The following is a 14180-nucleotide window of genomic DNA, read 5'->3' as shown; positions in this document are numbered from 1 at the left end:
GAACTGAAGCATCAATTTAATTCAGTTTGATTTGATTTAATTTTTTTTTAAAAATGTCACGACCCAAATTCTGAGCCAGACCGGCACTAGAACTTGGGTTGGCATAAGGCCTCCAAATCCCATAGTAAGCCTAACTATTTTCTAGTCCAATCTCAAAGCCCATCCATTTTGAAGAAAACAATCGGACATAATCCGACCATAAACTGGACTATCAAACGGAGAGTTTTTTGCTCACCCGATCCGTGATCACAAAATAAAATAATTTGGGGAGCTCAGCTCACCCTTGTAATCATCAACAACTCAATATGATCACTGGGAGCTCAACTCCCTCATCCACATAACTCATTCAATCCACAAATCTACATATACAGAATCAATAAGTTACAGATTTCAAATAATAATCTATTATAGTCCCAAGTCAAATAAAATATCTTCTAACATATGTAGAGTTCTAGAACTTCCAAAAGTTACAACACAAAACATAGATAGAGCAACTAAGAAACCTGCAAGGTAGGAAGTAGGTTAAACACAAATAAAAGTCCTCCTGCAGCCTAGGAAAAAATGGGTGAACGTGAGTGAGCGTTCAACTCATAGAGTAAGATATTGATTTTTACAAATAATTTCTATAACTATCTAAGTGTAGTGTATCCCTAAGAATGAATGCAACACCTTCACACAGTTCAGACAAGTCAAGCCATAATCACATCAAAGACAATCTGGAGCACTCACACACTCGTATGTCAATCCATACTCGCACATGTATATATGAGAGATGATCCCCTATGCAGCTCTCTTAGTTCCAACCTCTACCAACGAGATCAACTCAAAGTTAGACTTTCTCTTAATATCCAAATACGAGGGCTAGCGAGATCAACTCAAAGTTGTGCCCACCCCAACTTTTCCATAATAAGGATCGAGTCCCAGTGAGTCAAGCTCCAGCCCTGTCTACTGTCCTATCCATATCCATATACACAACTCATACACACTAACTCACACACATAGCTCTAGATTGCTATAAAGCAACAATCACAATAACATCATCAAATACAAATGCAATACAAGGCATGTGTAGCAAATAACTATGTACATATATCTATAAATGATGCATGAACATGCTTTGAATAAATAATAATATTGAAATTATAAGTAAAATTAATATCTACTCACAGTACTTTACAAATCACTGCGACGGCTGGACGGAGGAAGAAGGCTGACTCGGCTCACCTAAATAATTATATTACAAACTGATTAACATTTATTTAAAACAAAACTTTAAAGAATCAAAGGACATCCTAAGTTTTGCTAAAAAACTGGCAGAGTTTCCCCTATACCTAGGACCTATTCAACCTGCAAAATGACTCAAATAACACTTCTAAAATACATTTTCTATGTCCACATCTCATCAACATCATATGGGCCTCCAAAATAGTTAATACTCATAAACTTGAAAAATTACATTTTAGTCCATGAAACTAACGTTCTATAATAATCATTCAAATGAGCTCTAAAAATTCTAAAATTTCGCTCACGGTCCTTAACAATATTATAAATCTAATACAAAAGGAATTATAATTTTTTAGCTACCCATGAATATTTTATGGATTTTTATTCTAAACTCGGTACTATAAAATTGAAGAAACTTGGAGTTCAGATTTACCTATACCAATTCTGATGCTTGGAATGCTTCCGGGGCATTTGTGAATGGTAGAGAGGACTGCAATTCTAATCCGATTCTGAAATAGTTTCGGTTGCTTGACTGCACAGCCCAAAATTGCAGATCCAGGAGACGGTTAAATTTCCATGAAACGAAGGTACCTACGTGAAGCTTACAACACTAGGGGTTAGAATAAAATTACTACAAAATTAAATAAGCTCATTTGAAGCTCAGAAAAATACTGCAAAATTCATGGGACTAACTAAATTTCTTGTGTCGGAAAATTTTAAAATTTATATTGTCGCGAAGCTCTCGTCGTGTGGAGCACGCCGGTACTCTCAGAATTTTCATGGGATTTCTAATTTGGGGAAAATTTAGTCTAAAAATTAAAATGGGCTAAAACTTTTCGGGCTAAAATTGGATAATTCATTCGATTGAAAATTTGTGATCTTTGTGTCTATTGAAAACTCTCGAGGTGTAGATGAAGTTTAGGACAAGACTCGGTTCAATTAGTGGCCAGATCGGCCAAATTTTGGCAGGGAAGTTGAATGATCACGCGTGCATATATGGGACGTCTAGCACATTTTTCTGGCATTCCAGGAGGTAGCTGGTGGTGAGGGACGGCTTAGGCTAGTCGCCGGTGAGTGGGGGAGGGTAGGGAGGAGGTGGCCTGCAATGGGGAGAGGAGAGGAGAGAGAAATCGAAAGGAAAAGGGAGGAGGTTTGCGCGGGGGAGAAAGAGGAGGGGAGAAAAAGAACGCCTATCCAATTCAACTGGTCCGATTCAATCCGATTCGATTTGGTCAGTTCGATTCAGGATACCCAAAATTAAAATTTTTTTCTCTGCCCTAGGACAAAAAATGAGGCCAAAAAATTCCAAAAAAATTACAAAAAACTCAAAAAAATTTATAAAGTTTAAATATATTTTTAGCATTGCCATGTGGTCTTTAAATAAATTTTTTAAAAATCAATGAAATTTATTATCTTAAGAAAACTAAACCCGATTTTTAAAATTCAGAAAAATTGCAAATACATTTCCATAATATTTAATATAATAAAATAATAATAATTACATATAAAATAATTGTTTAAAAATTAGGGGTGTTACATTCTTCTTTTCTTACAGAAAATTCATTCTCGAATTTTACACAAGGCAGAATAAAATTACAGGACTATGTATTGAATAGATACGGGTACTTGTTACACATATCCCGTTCCGACTCCCAAGTATACTCTTTCACTGATTGGCTCCTTCATAAAACCTTAATTATAGGGATTTGTTTTGACCTTAACTGTCTCATCTGATAGTCCACTATGGCTACTGGTTGTTCCTCGAAAGTCAAGTCTTCATCCAACTCCACAGTATTAGGTTGCAACACATGGGAATCAGGTATGTACTTCCTAAGCATGAAAATGTGAAACACTGGGTAGACATGAGAAATGCTTGATGGTAACTCCAACCAATAGGCCACTGCTCTAACTCAATCAGTAATTTCAAAAGGCCCTATGTATCGGGATGTGAGCTTGCCTTTCTTCTCGAATCTCATAACTCCCTTCATTGGAGAGACCTTCAGGAATACATAATCGCCCACTATAAACTCTATATCCTTCTGCCTAGGATCTACATAGCTCTTCTGTCTGCTAAATGCAGTTTTCCAATGTTCCTTGATCCTAGGAATCATCTCTGAAGTATATTGCACTAGGTCTATATCATGCACTTTTGCTTCTCCCACTTCTGTCCAACATAGGGGGGATCTACATTTCTTGTAATACAATGCCTCATAGGGTGCCATCCCAATGCTGGAGTGATAGTTGCTATTGTAGGCAAACTCTACTAAGGGTAGCTGATCATCCCATTGTCCCCTAAAGTCCAGAACACACATACAAAGCATATCTTCTAGCGTTTGAATTGTCATTTCAGATTGTCCATCTGTTTGAGGGTGGAAGGCTGTACCAAAGTTTAACTATGTACCAAATGCCTCTTGCAGCTTTCTCCAAAACTGAGAAGTAAACTGGGGCCCCCTATCAAATATTATGGAAGTAGGAACTCCATGTAATCTCATTATTTCACGAATGTAGAGCCTAGCCTATTGAGCAACATAATAGGTAGTTCGCACAGGCAAGAAATGAGTTGACTTAGTCAAACGATCCACAATCACCCATATTGAGTCATATCCATGTGTGGTACGAGGCAACCCAGCCACAAAATTCATAGTAATAATTTTCCACTTCCACTCTGAAACAGGAATCTCCTGTAGCTTCCCTGATGGCCTCTGATGTTCAAACTTCACCTTCTGACAAGTTCAGTACTTGGACACAAAATCTGCTATATCTCTCTTCATGCCATTCCACCAGTACCCATCCTTCACATCATGGTACATCTTGGTAAAGCCTGGATAGACATTATAGGGTGTGTAGTGCGCCTCTTACATAATCTCAGCTCTAAGGTTATCCACATCTGGCACACATATCTTGAAGCCTTGCATAAGAGCACCATCTACACCAAACCCAAATTCATAATCTACTCCCTGATATACCCTTTCTACAATTCTCATTAATTGTAGGTCTCTGTGTTAAGAAACTCTAATTTTATCCCATAGGTCTAGCCTTACTCTAAAATGTGCTAACAGAGCACCTTCATCTCACCTATCCCAGACTAGTTCATTATCCATTAATTCATGCAGCTTCTGGATCAATGGCCTCCTTTCTATTAATATATGTGCAAAACTGCCTGACGATTTTCTACTTAAAGCATCTATCACTACATTTGCCTTTTCAGAATGGTATTTAATGGTGCAGTCATAATCCTTCAGAAGTTCCATCCACCTCCTCTACCTCAAATTCAAGTCCTTCTGCTGAAAAATGTACTTTAGGCTTTTGCAGTCAGTGTATACCTCACATATTTCACCATAGAGATATTGCCTCCAAATCTTTAATGCAAACACTACAGCTGCCATTTCTAGATCATGAGTGGGGTAGTTCTGCTTGTGTCTCTTTAGCTATCTAGAAGCATAGGCCACTACCTTGTCGTGCTGCATTAAAACACACCACAACCCAACTCTGGAAGCATCACAGTATATTATATATCCTTTTCCACTTACAGGCAACATCAACACAAGGGTTGTAGTTAAACATTCTTTAAGCTTCTGGAAGCTTTCCTCACACTCATCTGATCAGAAGAATGGGACATTCTTTCGAGTTAACTTAGTTGGGGGAGCTACTATCGTGGAGAAATTCTGCACAAAGTGTCGATAATAGCCTGCCAGGGTTAGAAAACTCCTTACTTCAATGACTATTATAGGCCTAAGCCAGTTAGTTATTGCCTCAATTGTCTTGGGATCCACTTGAATACCTTCATTAGAAACTACGTGTCCCAAGAATGAGATTAATTCCAGCCAAAACTCACATTTTGAAAATTTGACATATAACTGGTGCTCCCTTATTGTCTGCAACACCATCCTTAAATGCCAAACATGCTCTTCTTCGGTGTGGGAATACACCAAAATGTCATCTATAAATATAACGATAAAACGATTAAGGAACGGCCTAAACACCCTGTTCATTAAGTCCATGAAGGCCGCCGGTGCATTACTGAGTCCAAAAAACATCGCCAGGAACTCATAATGATCATACCTAGTCCTAAACGTGGTCTTTGGCACAGCCTCACTTTGAATTCTCAACTGGTGATAATCCGACCACAGGTCTATTTTAGAAAAGTACCTTGCTCGCTGTAGTTGGTTAAACAAGTCATCAATCCGAGGAAGTGGATACTTATTCTTAATTGTCACCTTATTTAATTGCCTGTAGTCTATGCATAATCTCAAAGATCCATCCTTTTTCCTCAGAAACAGAACAAAAGCACCCCAGGGTGAAGTACTTGGATGGATGAAACCCTTGTCTAGAAGCTCTTGTAGTTGCTCCTTCAATTCCTTCAACTCTGTGCTAGTAGTATGCCCTAGAGCATATCATTTTGTATGTATCTTGTACATATTTTATTAATAAAAAGGCAATTTCACTTTTCCGTTTACATAATATATTTATGTGTAATAGAAAAGGTCCATTGATATTTTGTTAGAAATTCTATTCTTAAGTTATTAAGAATATGAGTGACAGTATTTCTAGCACAAAGTATCATAAACCGGTTCACAATCGATGATACTTCATAAAGGATATGACTTATCCAGAAATATTGTAATCATGTTTATTTCCAAGGTATTTATATGAGATATAAATAAGATGGAGTGGTGAGTCTCATACTACATAACAAACAAGATAGGCACTTATACACGATAAGTAGGCTGAACCAATGACGCTTATGACAAGCACATGAAGTTTACTCTTGTCAATGCATTGTCATATATCATATTAGTGCGTATAATCTTTAGACCTGAGATAACACAATTATCTTGTATATAGGTGATTTGAGTTTGATACTGCTTTCATACTTGTACTGTGTATGGGTATATGGGCATGTGTTAGCTCCTACTAGTTATATATGAAGATAAGTGTTGATCAAGATGGAATCCATTACCCTAAGTAAATAGAGATAAAATCCTATGTTCATTTAATTGTTCTTGATGTTTCAAGTTCATGGCCAGGACAGACAGATTTAGTCAGAAAAGAGTTTCTGATAAGAAAATCTAATTAATCAAGAACTGGAATTAAAAAAGAACATAATATTCATAGCAAATGGGGTTTGACATTAACCATGACTCCAGCTCGAATTAGGATTTTGTAACAGAGAGATTCTAGTGCATGGTAACATATGATTAAAAGTTCATTTAAGGTATTCCTTATTACTAATTGGGTGGCCATGACATACTATGTTAGGTGTCAACCATGGTCTATGAGATGTCTAAAATAATTTAGAAAAATTATTTATGGTAAGAAAGAGTTCTAATGATATTAAGAGTTAATATCATTTTTCATTGCCAATAAGTAATGGGCCTAGTAAGTCACACATCTACACAAGCTAATCACCATTTAAAATGTGATTTAATTGATTAATTAAAGAGTTTAATTAATTAATTAAAGAGGTTTGGTTTGCAATAAGATTGCAAAGCCCCTAGCATGACTTGAAACCAAATATAGGTTATTGGATGTATAGTATAAATTAAATTTATATTTAATTTGATTAAATATGAATTTAATTATGAAAAATTAATTAATAGAGATTAATTAATCAATTAATTTATATTTGATATAAATTGATTTAAAGAGAAGAAATTATAATTTTGGGTTGAGAACTCAAATTAAAAAAGTAAGGGCAAATTGGTCTTTTCACATGGTGACATGTGGCACTATGATATGGTGACACATGATACCATATGATCTTGCTACTTGTCTTCCTATGATGGAAGACTACACATCATGATTTAAATAAAGCTTGACACTTGGCTTCATAGGATTAAATTAAATAATAACATGACGGGATCTTATGATGACATGTAGCAAGAGAGTTAAGGTTTGACCTAAGTATATAAAGAAAAGTTATAAAGAAAAAATCAGCTACCTCTCTCTTTTCTCTCATGTTGGACGGCAACATGCTCTCTTCCTCTTCTCTTCAATTTCTCAATTGATTGAAGGGAAAAACTTTGATTTCCTCTTGAATTGAAATTATTAGAAAGTGTTTCTAACTCTCAATACATTCATACAACCTTCACAAAGCATAAACCCCATCTCAAAATTTGTTGACAAGGCTTGAGAAGCCAATCTAGGGGTTGCCATTGCAACTTTGGTGTGTGCTTGTGGTGGACAAACTAGAGGGACAACATTTGGGGTCCTAAGAACATCTTGGATTTGCTTCAATTGTACATCAAGAGGTTAGTACCTAAAAATCCCTCTTTTAGTTAGGGTTTAATTGAATCAAATGTTAATTCACAATCTTTAATAGCAAATGAAATTCTAATGCATGTTAAAATGTGTTTTGGTATGCAATTGGACATTGAAAATTGATTAGGATCATCAGACACTTGGTATGGTGCATTTAACCTTAGAAATAATTTTTTAAAGTTCAAGGTTCTAATACCCTTTAATCCACGCTTTCACTCCTTCAATTGGTATCAGAGCCACAAGGGTGTGTTTGGTTTTTAGGCTTAATTGTGTGATTGGATCAAATTTGGATTGATTTGAAGCTGTTTGGGTGCTCAAGAGGGGCGGCTTTGGCAAGATACACGCCCCAAGGGTGTGTTTGGTTTTTAGGCTTCGTTTTTGGGCCCTTTATGCAATTGTTGTATATCTTAAGGCCCATAATTAAGCCCATACCTAATTAAATTGTTTAATTAGGAATTTTAATCACACAATTATTTTTTTGAAAATTGTTTTCAAGGTATTAAATTTGGAAAAATGTTTCTAAATTTAAAATTATTTGAATGAGATTCAAATTTAATTTTGGTTGAATATGTAATATTCAATTTAATTTTTTAGTATGTATATTTTATTTAATTATTAAATTTTAATATGCATGATGGATGATCATAGACAATAAAAGACCAATGTGATTGGATTTATTTCTTTTATTTTTCTTTGGGGTGTAAAATAATTAATTTTATTTTAGTGGCATGTATTATAAATGTTGTAATAATTTAGGTTGTAATTTCATTTATTTGAGGACTTTAAAGTCCATATTCTTGTAAACTCGCCTTGGTATTCCAAGGATTATAATGTAATTGGATTGTAAGAAGAACAAGGAGGTCAAGAGTATTGGTGAGACCGGTGGGAGGAAATTAAGATCAAGGGTTGATTATGTACTCCTTCAGCAATTCTAGTAAAATGAATGAATGAAATACACTTAGGAATGCCCTGATTCAATTCTTGGTGGCTCAGAATTGAATCCCTTAGAAAGCTCATGATCATACCATATTATTTGTTTATCCATGTATGCATGAGATGTGTATGAATGTATGCAAGTATATGATATATGCATGTCAATTGGATAATGTGCAAAGTGAGAACATAATAGTAATTAAGTCGACCACAAAATCTTCCAAGCAAATAATTAAGTTAGTAATGGTATAATTATGGTAATCATATTATGGCCCTTCATTGAGGCAATTATTTTAAGAAATTTTAAATACTTGCATTATTAGCTATATAAGCTTGGGAATAATGCATTAATTTAAGAGATTTTCTTAAGAATAATTGTTAAGCATAAGATGTTGTAAATATGCAAATAGTTGGTGGCCAATAATGGATGCACCTGAGGACATTAAAACTATTTGCATGTTTACTGACTCAATGGGATCAACTTAACTAATGCAAGATAAATCAATAATGGATGTGCCTGAGATTTTGAGCATTAGGGGCTAAATAAATTATTGAACCTCATATGAGATATGATGGGTAAGGAGTTGCTCACTTATAGTTTATTGTAATTCCAATAATGGATGTGCCTGAGGATTATTAATAAGACTATAAGAATTCAATCACCCACTAGAAATCCATCCAACTAGGATTTCTATTTCCTACTTTGGAAGTGTAGGATTCGCCAAGTTAGTGGGAGGACCAATTTGATTAAAAGATCATAATCATTTTGGTTAATTACTTGATACATTTATTAATTAATCTAGTTATTTTCCGTAGTTAATTTTTTCTGATAATAATGAGCACACAACAACCACCACCATCCAATATCCTTGCGAGAATACTTGATCACAATAGGTTGACAGGACCTAATCTTTCTGATTGGCTCAAAAATTTAAAACTTGTCCTTAACCTAGAACGTATTGGATATATTTTAGACTCAAAGGTTCTTGGTCCCTTATCTCTAGAGGCCACTCAAGAGGAACTAGATACTTTGGATAAGTGGAAGGAGCATGATATAAGAGCCAAATGTTACATGCTTGCTTCCATGACTAATGAGTTACAAAAGCAGCATGAAAATATGCAGAATGCAAGTGAGATCCTCCTTCACCTGTAAGAGTTATATGGTGAGCACAGCAGGAATGCTAGGTATGAGATATCTAGATAGCTATTCCGCATGAGGATGTCTGAGGGACAGAATGTAGGAGATCATGTTGACAAGATGATTCGGCTTATTGAGCAGCTGAAACATCTTGATTTTCATATGGATTTCCAATTATAGATGGATTTGATCCTTCAGTCCCTGCCTAAGTCATTTGGAAATTTTGTGATAAATTTCCATATGACAAAGCAAAAGTGTACTTTGGCTGGGTTGCTTAACATGCTGGTTATTGTCCAAAAGAATATGCAGGGCAATAAAAAAAAAGAGGTGGCTTTAATTGCATCATCTTTTTCTTCTGCTGGAAAGTCCAAAAAGAAGAAGGGCAATAAGAATAAGAAACCTCAAATTCCTGGACCTTCCAAGAAGATAGTCAAACAGAAGGGCAAGACCGAAGCTGACAAAGGCAAGGGAAAGTGTTTCCATTGCCAGAAGGATGGACACTGGAAAAGGAACTGCCCAGAGTATCTTGCTTCTCTGAAGGACAAAAAGGATAAACCTTCAGAAGGTATGTCTGTGTCTTGTTATTTAGATTCTGATGATACTCATAGTTCATCTATAGCTTGGGTTTTAGATACTGGTGCTAGTTCTCACATTACTTTTGATATGCAGGAACTAGCAAGTAGTAGTAGCTTGCAGTCACGAGATATTAGACTCCGGGTTGGTAATGGCTCAACTGTTGAAGCTTTAGCCATATGATCTAAATCTTTATACATGTATGAACATGTTTTATATTTAAATAATATTTTGTATATACCTGATACTTTTAAGAACATCATTTCTATATCTAGTTTGACTAGAAATGGCTATGAATTTCAGTTCACAAATGATGTTTGCAATATTTATTTTGAAAGTAATAATGTTGGCTCAGGTTATATGCATGATGGACTTTATTATTTAGATAATAATGATAAATACAAATCTAATGCAAGCAATCTAAATGAATGTAATGCCATGATGAAAATCAACTCAAGTTCAAAATATATTTGACACTTAAGATTAGGTCATGTTGCAGAAGATAGGATTGCAAAACTGGAGAAAATGGGGATTTTATCCTCATTGGGTTTTGAACCCACTCCAACTTGTGAATCCTGCCTTCAAGGCAAAATGACTAGATCACCTGTTATTGGACAAGGGTTAAGAGCTGAAAATATTTTGGAATTGATACATAGAAATGTATGTGGTCCATTTAAGGAAATGGCTAGAGCCTGTTTTCATTACTTTATTACCCTTACTGATGATAAATCAAGATTTGGGTATTTGTATTTGATGAAATACAAATATGAATCCTTTGAAAAGTTCAAAGAATTTAAATGTAAAGTAGAAAATCAAACAGGAAAAAGTATTAAAACTCTTCGATCAGATCGTGAAGGTGAATACTTAAGTACTGAATTTGATGAATACTTGAAAGAGCATGGTATTATCTCCCAGCTGACTCCTCTAGGAAAGCCACAATTAAATGGGGTGTCTGAAAGGAGAAATCATACCCTATTAGATATGATACGCAGTATGATAAGCTATACTGATATGCCAGTCTCCTTTTAGGGATTTGCATTAGAATCAACTTTACACATCCTGAATAGGATTCCACCAAAGTTAGTCTCTTCCACACCTTATGAGATATGGCATGGAAGAAAACTAAGTCTTAAACATGTTAAGATTTGGTGTTATCTAGCTTATATTAAAAAGCTAAACACTGATAAATTGGAAACTAGATCAGAAAAAGGTCGATTTGTTGGATATCCAAAAGAAAGTTTTGGATATTATTTTTATTTGCCTACATCACAAAAGGTTGTGGTAAGCAGAGATACCATATTTCTTGAACAATAGTTTATTCAAGAAGGTGGCAAAGGAAGGCAAATAGAGTTAGAATTGGAGAATTCTGACCAACCAACAGATCAAATAGATATAGATCTGTCTAGTCAACCTACACCTATTGATGAAACATCTAAAGTAATTCCTCGCAGATCGACTAGGATATCTCACCCACCAGAGAGATATGATTTTCTTCATGAAGATGAACAAGAGTTGTTTACTCATGAAGAAATAGATAATGGAGATGATCCTCTTACCTATGAAGAAGCTATATCAAATATAGACTCTTCAAAATGGATTGAAGCTATGAAATCCGAAATTGATTCCATGCATAAGAACCAAGTTTAGGACCTTGTTGACCCACCTAAAGGTATTATACCTATGGGGAATAAATGGATTTTCAAGAAGAAAATTGGTTCTAATGGAAAGGTAGAGACCTATAAAGCAAGGCTAGTTGCGAAAGGGTTTCGCCAAAGGTAAGGAATCGACTAAGAGGAGACTTTCTCACCTGTTGCCATGCTTAAATCAATTAGGATTTTATTAGAAATAGCTGCATACTATGATTATGAGATTGGGCAAATGGATGTCAAAACAACTTTTCTCAATAGAAACATTGATGAAAACATTTTCATGGAACAACCTAGGGGTTTTGAATCCCAAGATGGTTCCAAAGTATGCTAGCTAAAATGATCCATTTATGGGTTGAAACAAGCTTCAAGGAGTTGGAACATCCATTTTGATGAAGTCATTAAATCATTTGGTTTTATCAAAAATATGGATGAGCCATGTGTATATAAGAAGGTTAGTGAGAGTGCTGTCACTTTCCTTATTTTATATGTAGATGACATTTTATTGATAGGCAATGACATAGGTATGTTGACAACTGTCAAGGTATGGTTGTCAAATACATTCTCCATGAAAGACTTAGGGAAGGCAACCTATATTCTTAGAATTCGCATATATAGAGGTAGAGCAAAAAGAATAATTGGTTTATCCCAAAGTCTATACTTAGAAAAGGTGTTAAAGAGGTTTAACATGCTTGATTCCAAGAGAGGATTGTTACTAGTAAGATATGGTATCCACGTTTCTAAAGAGATGTCTCCAAAGACACCAGAAGAAAAAGATAAAATGGCTAGGATTCCATATGCTTCGGCTATTAAAAGTTTAATGTATACAATGTTGTGTACTAGGCCAGATATCGCATATGTTGTTAGTTTGACTAGCAGGTTCAATCCAATCCAGTTTTGGAACACTGGATAACTATCAAGAATATCCTTAAGTACTTGAGAAGAATTAAGGATTTATTCTTAACTTATGGAGGTGGTGACTTGCAATTGGATGGTTATACTAATTCTGATTTTCAATCAGATATCGATGATAGAAAGTCTACCTCTGGGTTTGTGTTCATTTGTAATGGAGGTGCAGTCAGTTGGAAGAGTTCCAAACAGAGTACGACTGCTGATTCCTCTACAGAGGCTGAATACATTGCTACATCAAGAGGCTGTTTGGATAAAGAAGTTCGTGAAAAAACTTACAGTAGTTCCTTCCATTGAGTCAGCAGTTCCTCTCTACTGTGACAATAATGGAGCAGTTATACAGGCTAAGGAACCCCGGTCTCACCAGAAATCCAAATACATAGAAAGGCGCTACCACATTATCAGAGAGATAGTTGGGCGAGGCGATGTAACGATGCAAAAAATAGCATCAGCCGAAAATCCAGCTGATCCATTCATAAAGCCTATGTCACAAACTCAGTTAGACCGACATCTTGAGAAGATGGGTCTAAGATATTGTAATGAATGACTCTAGTGCAAGTGGGAGATTGTTAGTAGTATGCCCTAGAGCATATCATTTTGTATGTATCTTATACATATTTTATTAATAAAAAGGCAATTTCACTTTTCCGTTTACATAATATATTTATGTGTAATAGAAAATGTCCATTGATATTTTATTAAAAATTCTATTATTAAGTTATTAAGAATATAAGTGATAGTATTTCTAGCACAAAGTATCATAAACTGGTTCACAATCGAGAATACTTCACAAAGGATATGACTTATCCATAAAGATTATAATCATGTTTGTTTCCAAGGTATTTATATGAGATATAAATAAGATGAAGTAGTGAGTCTCATGCCACATAACAAACATGATAGACATACACGATAAGTAGGTCGAACCAGTGACGCTTATAACAAGCACATGGAGTTTACTCTTGTCAATGCATTGTCATATATCATATCAGTGCATATAATCTTTAGACCTGAGATAACACAGTTATCTTGTATATAGGTGGTTTGAGTTTTATACTGCTTTCATACTTGTACTTTGTATGGGTATATGGGCATGTGTTAGCTCCTACTAATTATATATGGAGATAGGTGTTGATCAAAATGGAATCTGTTACCCTAAGTAAATAGGGACAAAATCCTATGTTCATTTAGTTATTCTTGATATTTCAAGTTCCTGGCCAAGACAGATAGATTTAGTCAGAAAAGAGTTTTTGATAAGAAAATCTAATTAATCAAGAACTGGAATTAAAAGAGAACATAATGTTCATAGCAAATGGGGTTTGACATTAACCATGACTCCAACTCAAATTGAGATTTTGTAACGGAGAGATTCTAGTGCATGGTAACATATAATTAAAAGTTCATTTAAGGTATTCCTTATTACTGATTGGGTGGCCATGGCATACAATGCTAGGTGTCATTGTGGTCTATGAGATGTCTGAAATGATTTAGAGAAA

The sequence above is a fragment of the Hevea brasiliensis genome, chromosome 13 (genome assembly GCF_030052815.1).
Source record: "Hevea brasiliensis isolate MT/VB/25A 57/8 chromosome 13, ASM3005281v1, whole genome shotgun sequence".
In the NCBI taxonomy this organism is placed as follows: domain Eukaryota; kingdom Viridiplantae; phylum Streptophyta; class Magnoliopsida; order Malpighiales; family Euphorbiaceae; genus Hevea; species Hevea brasiliensis.
This window is presented reverse-complemented; position numbering follows the sequence as displayed.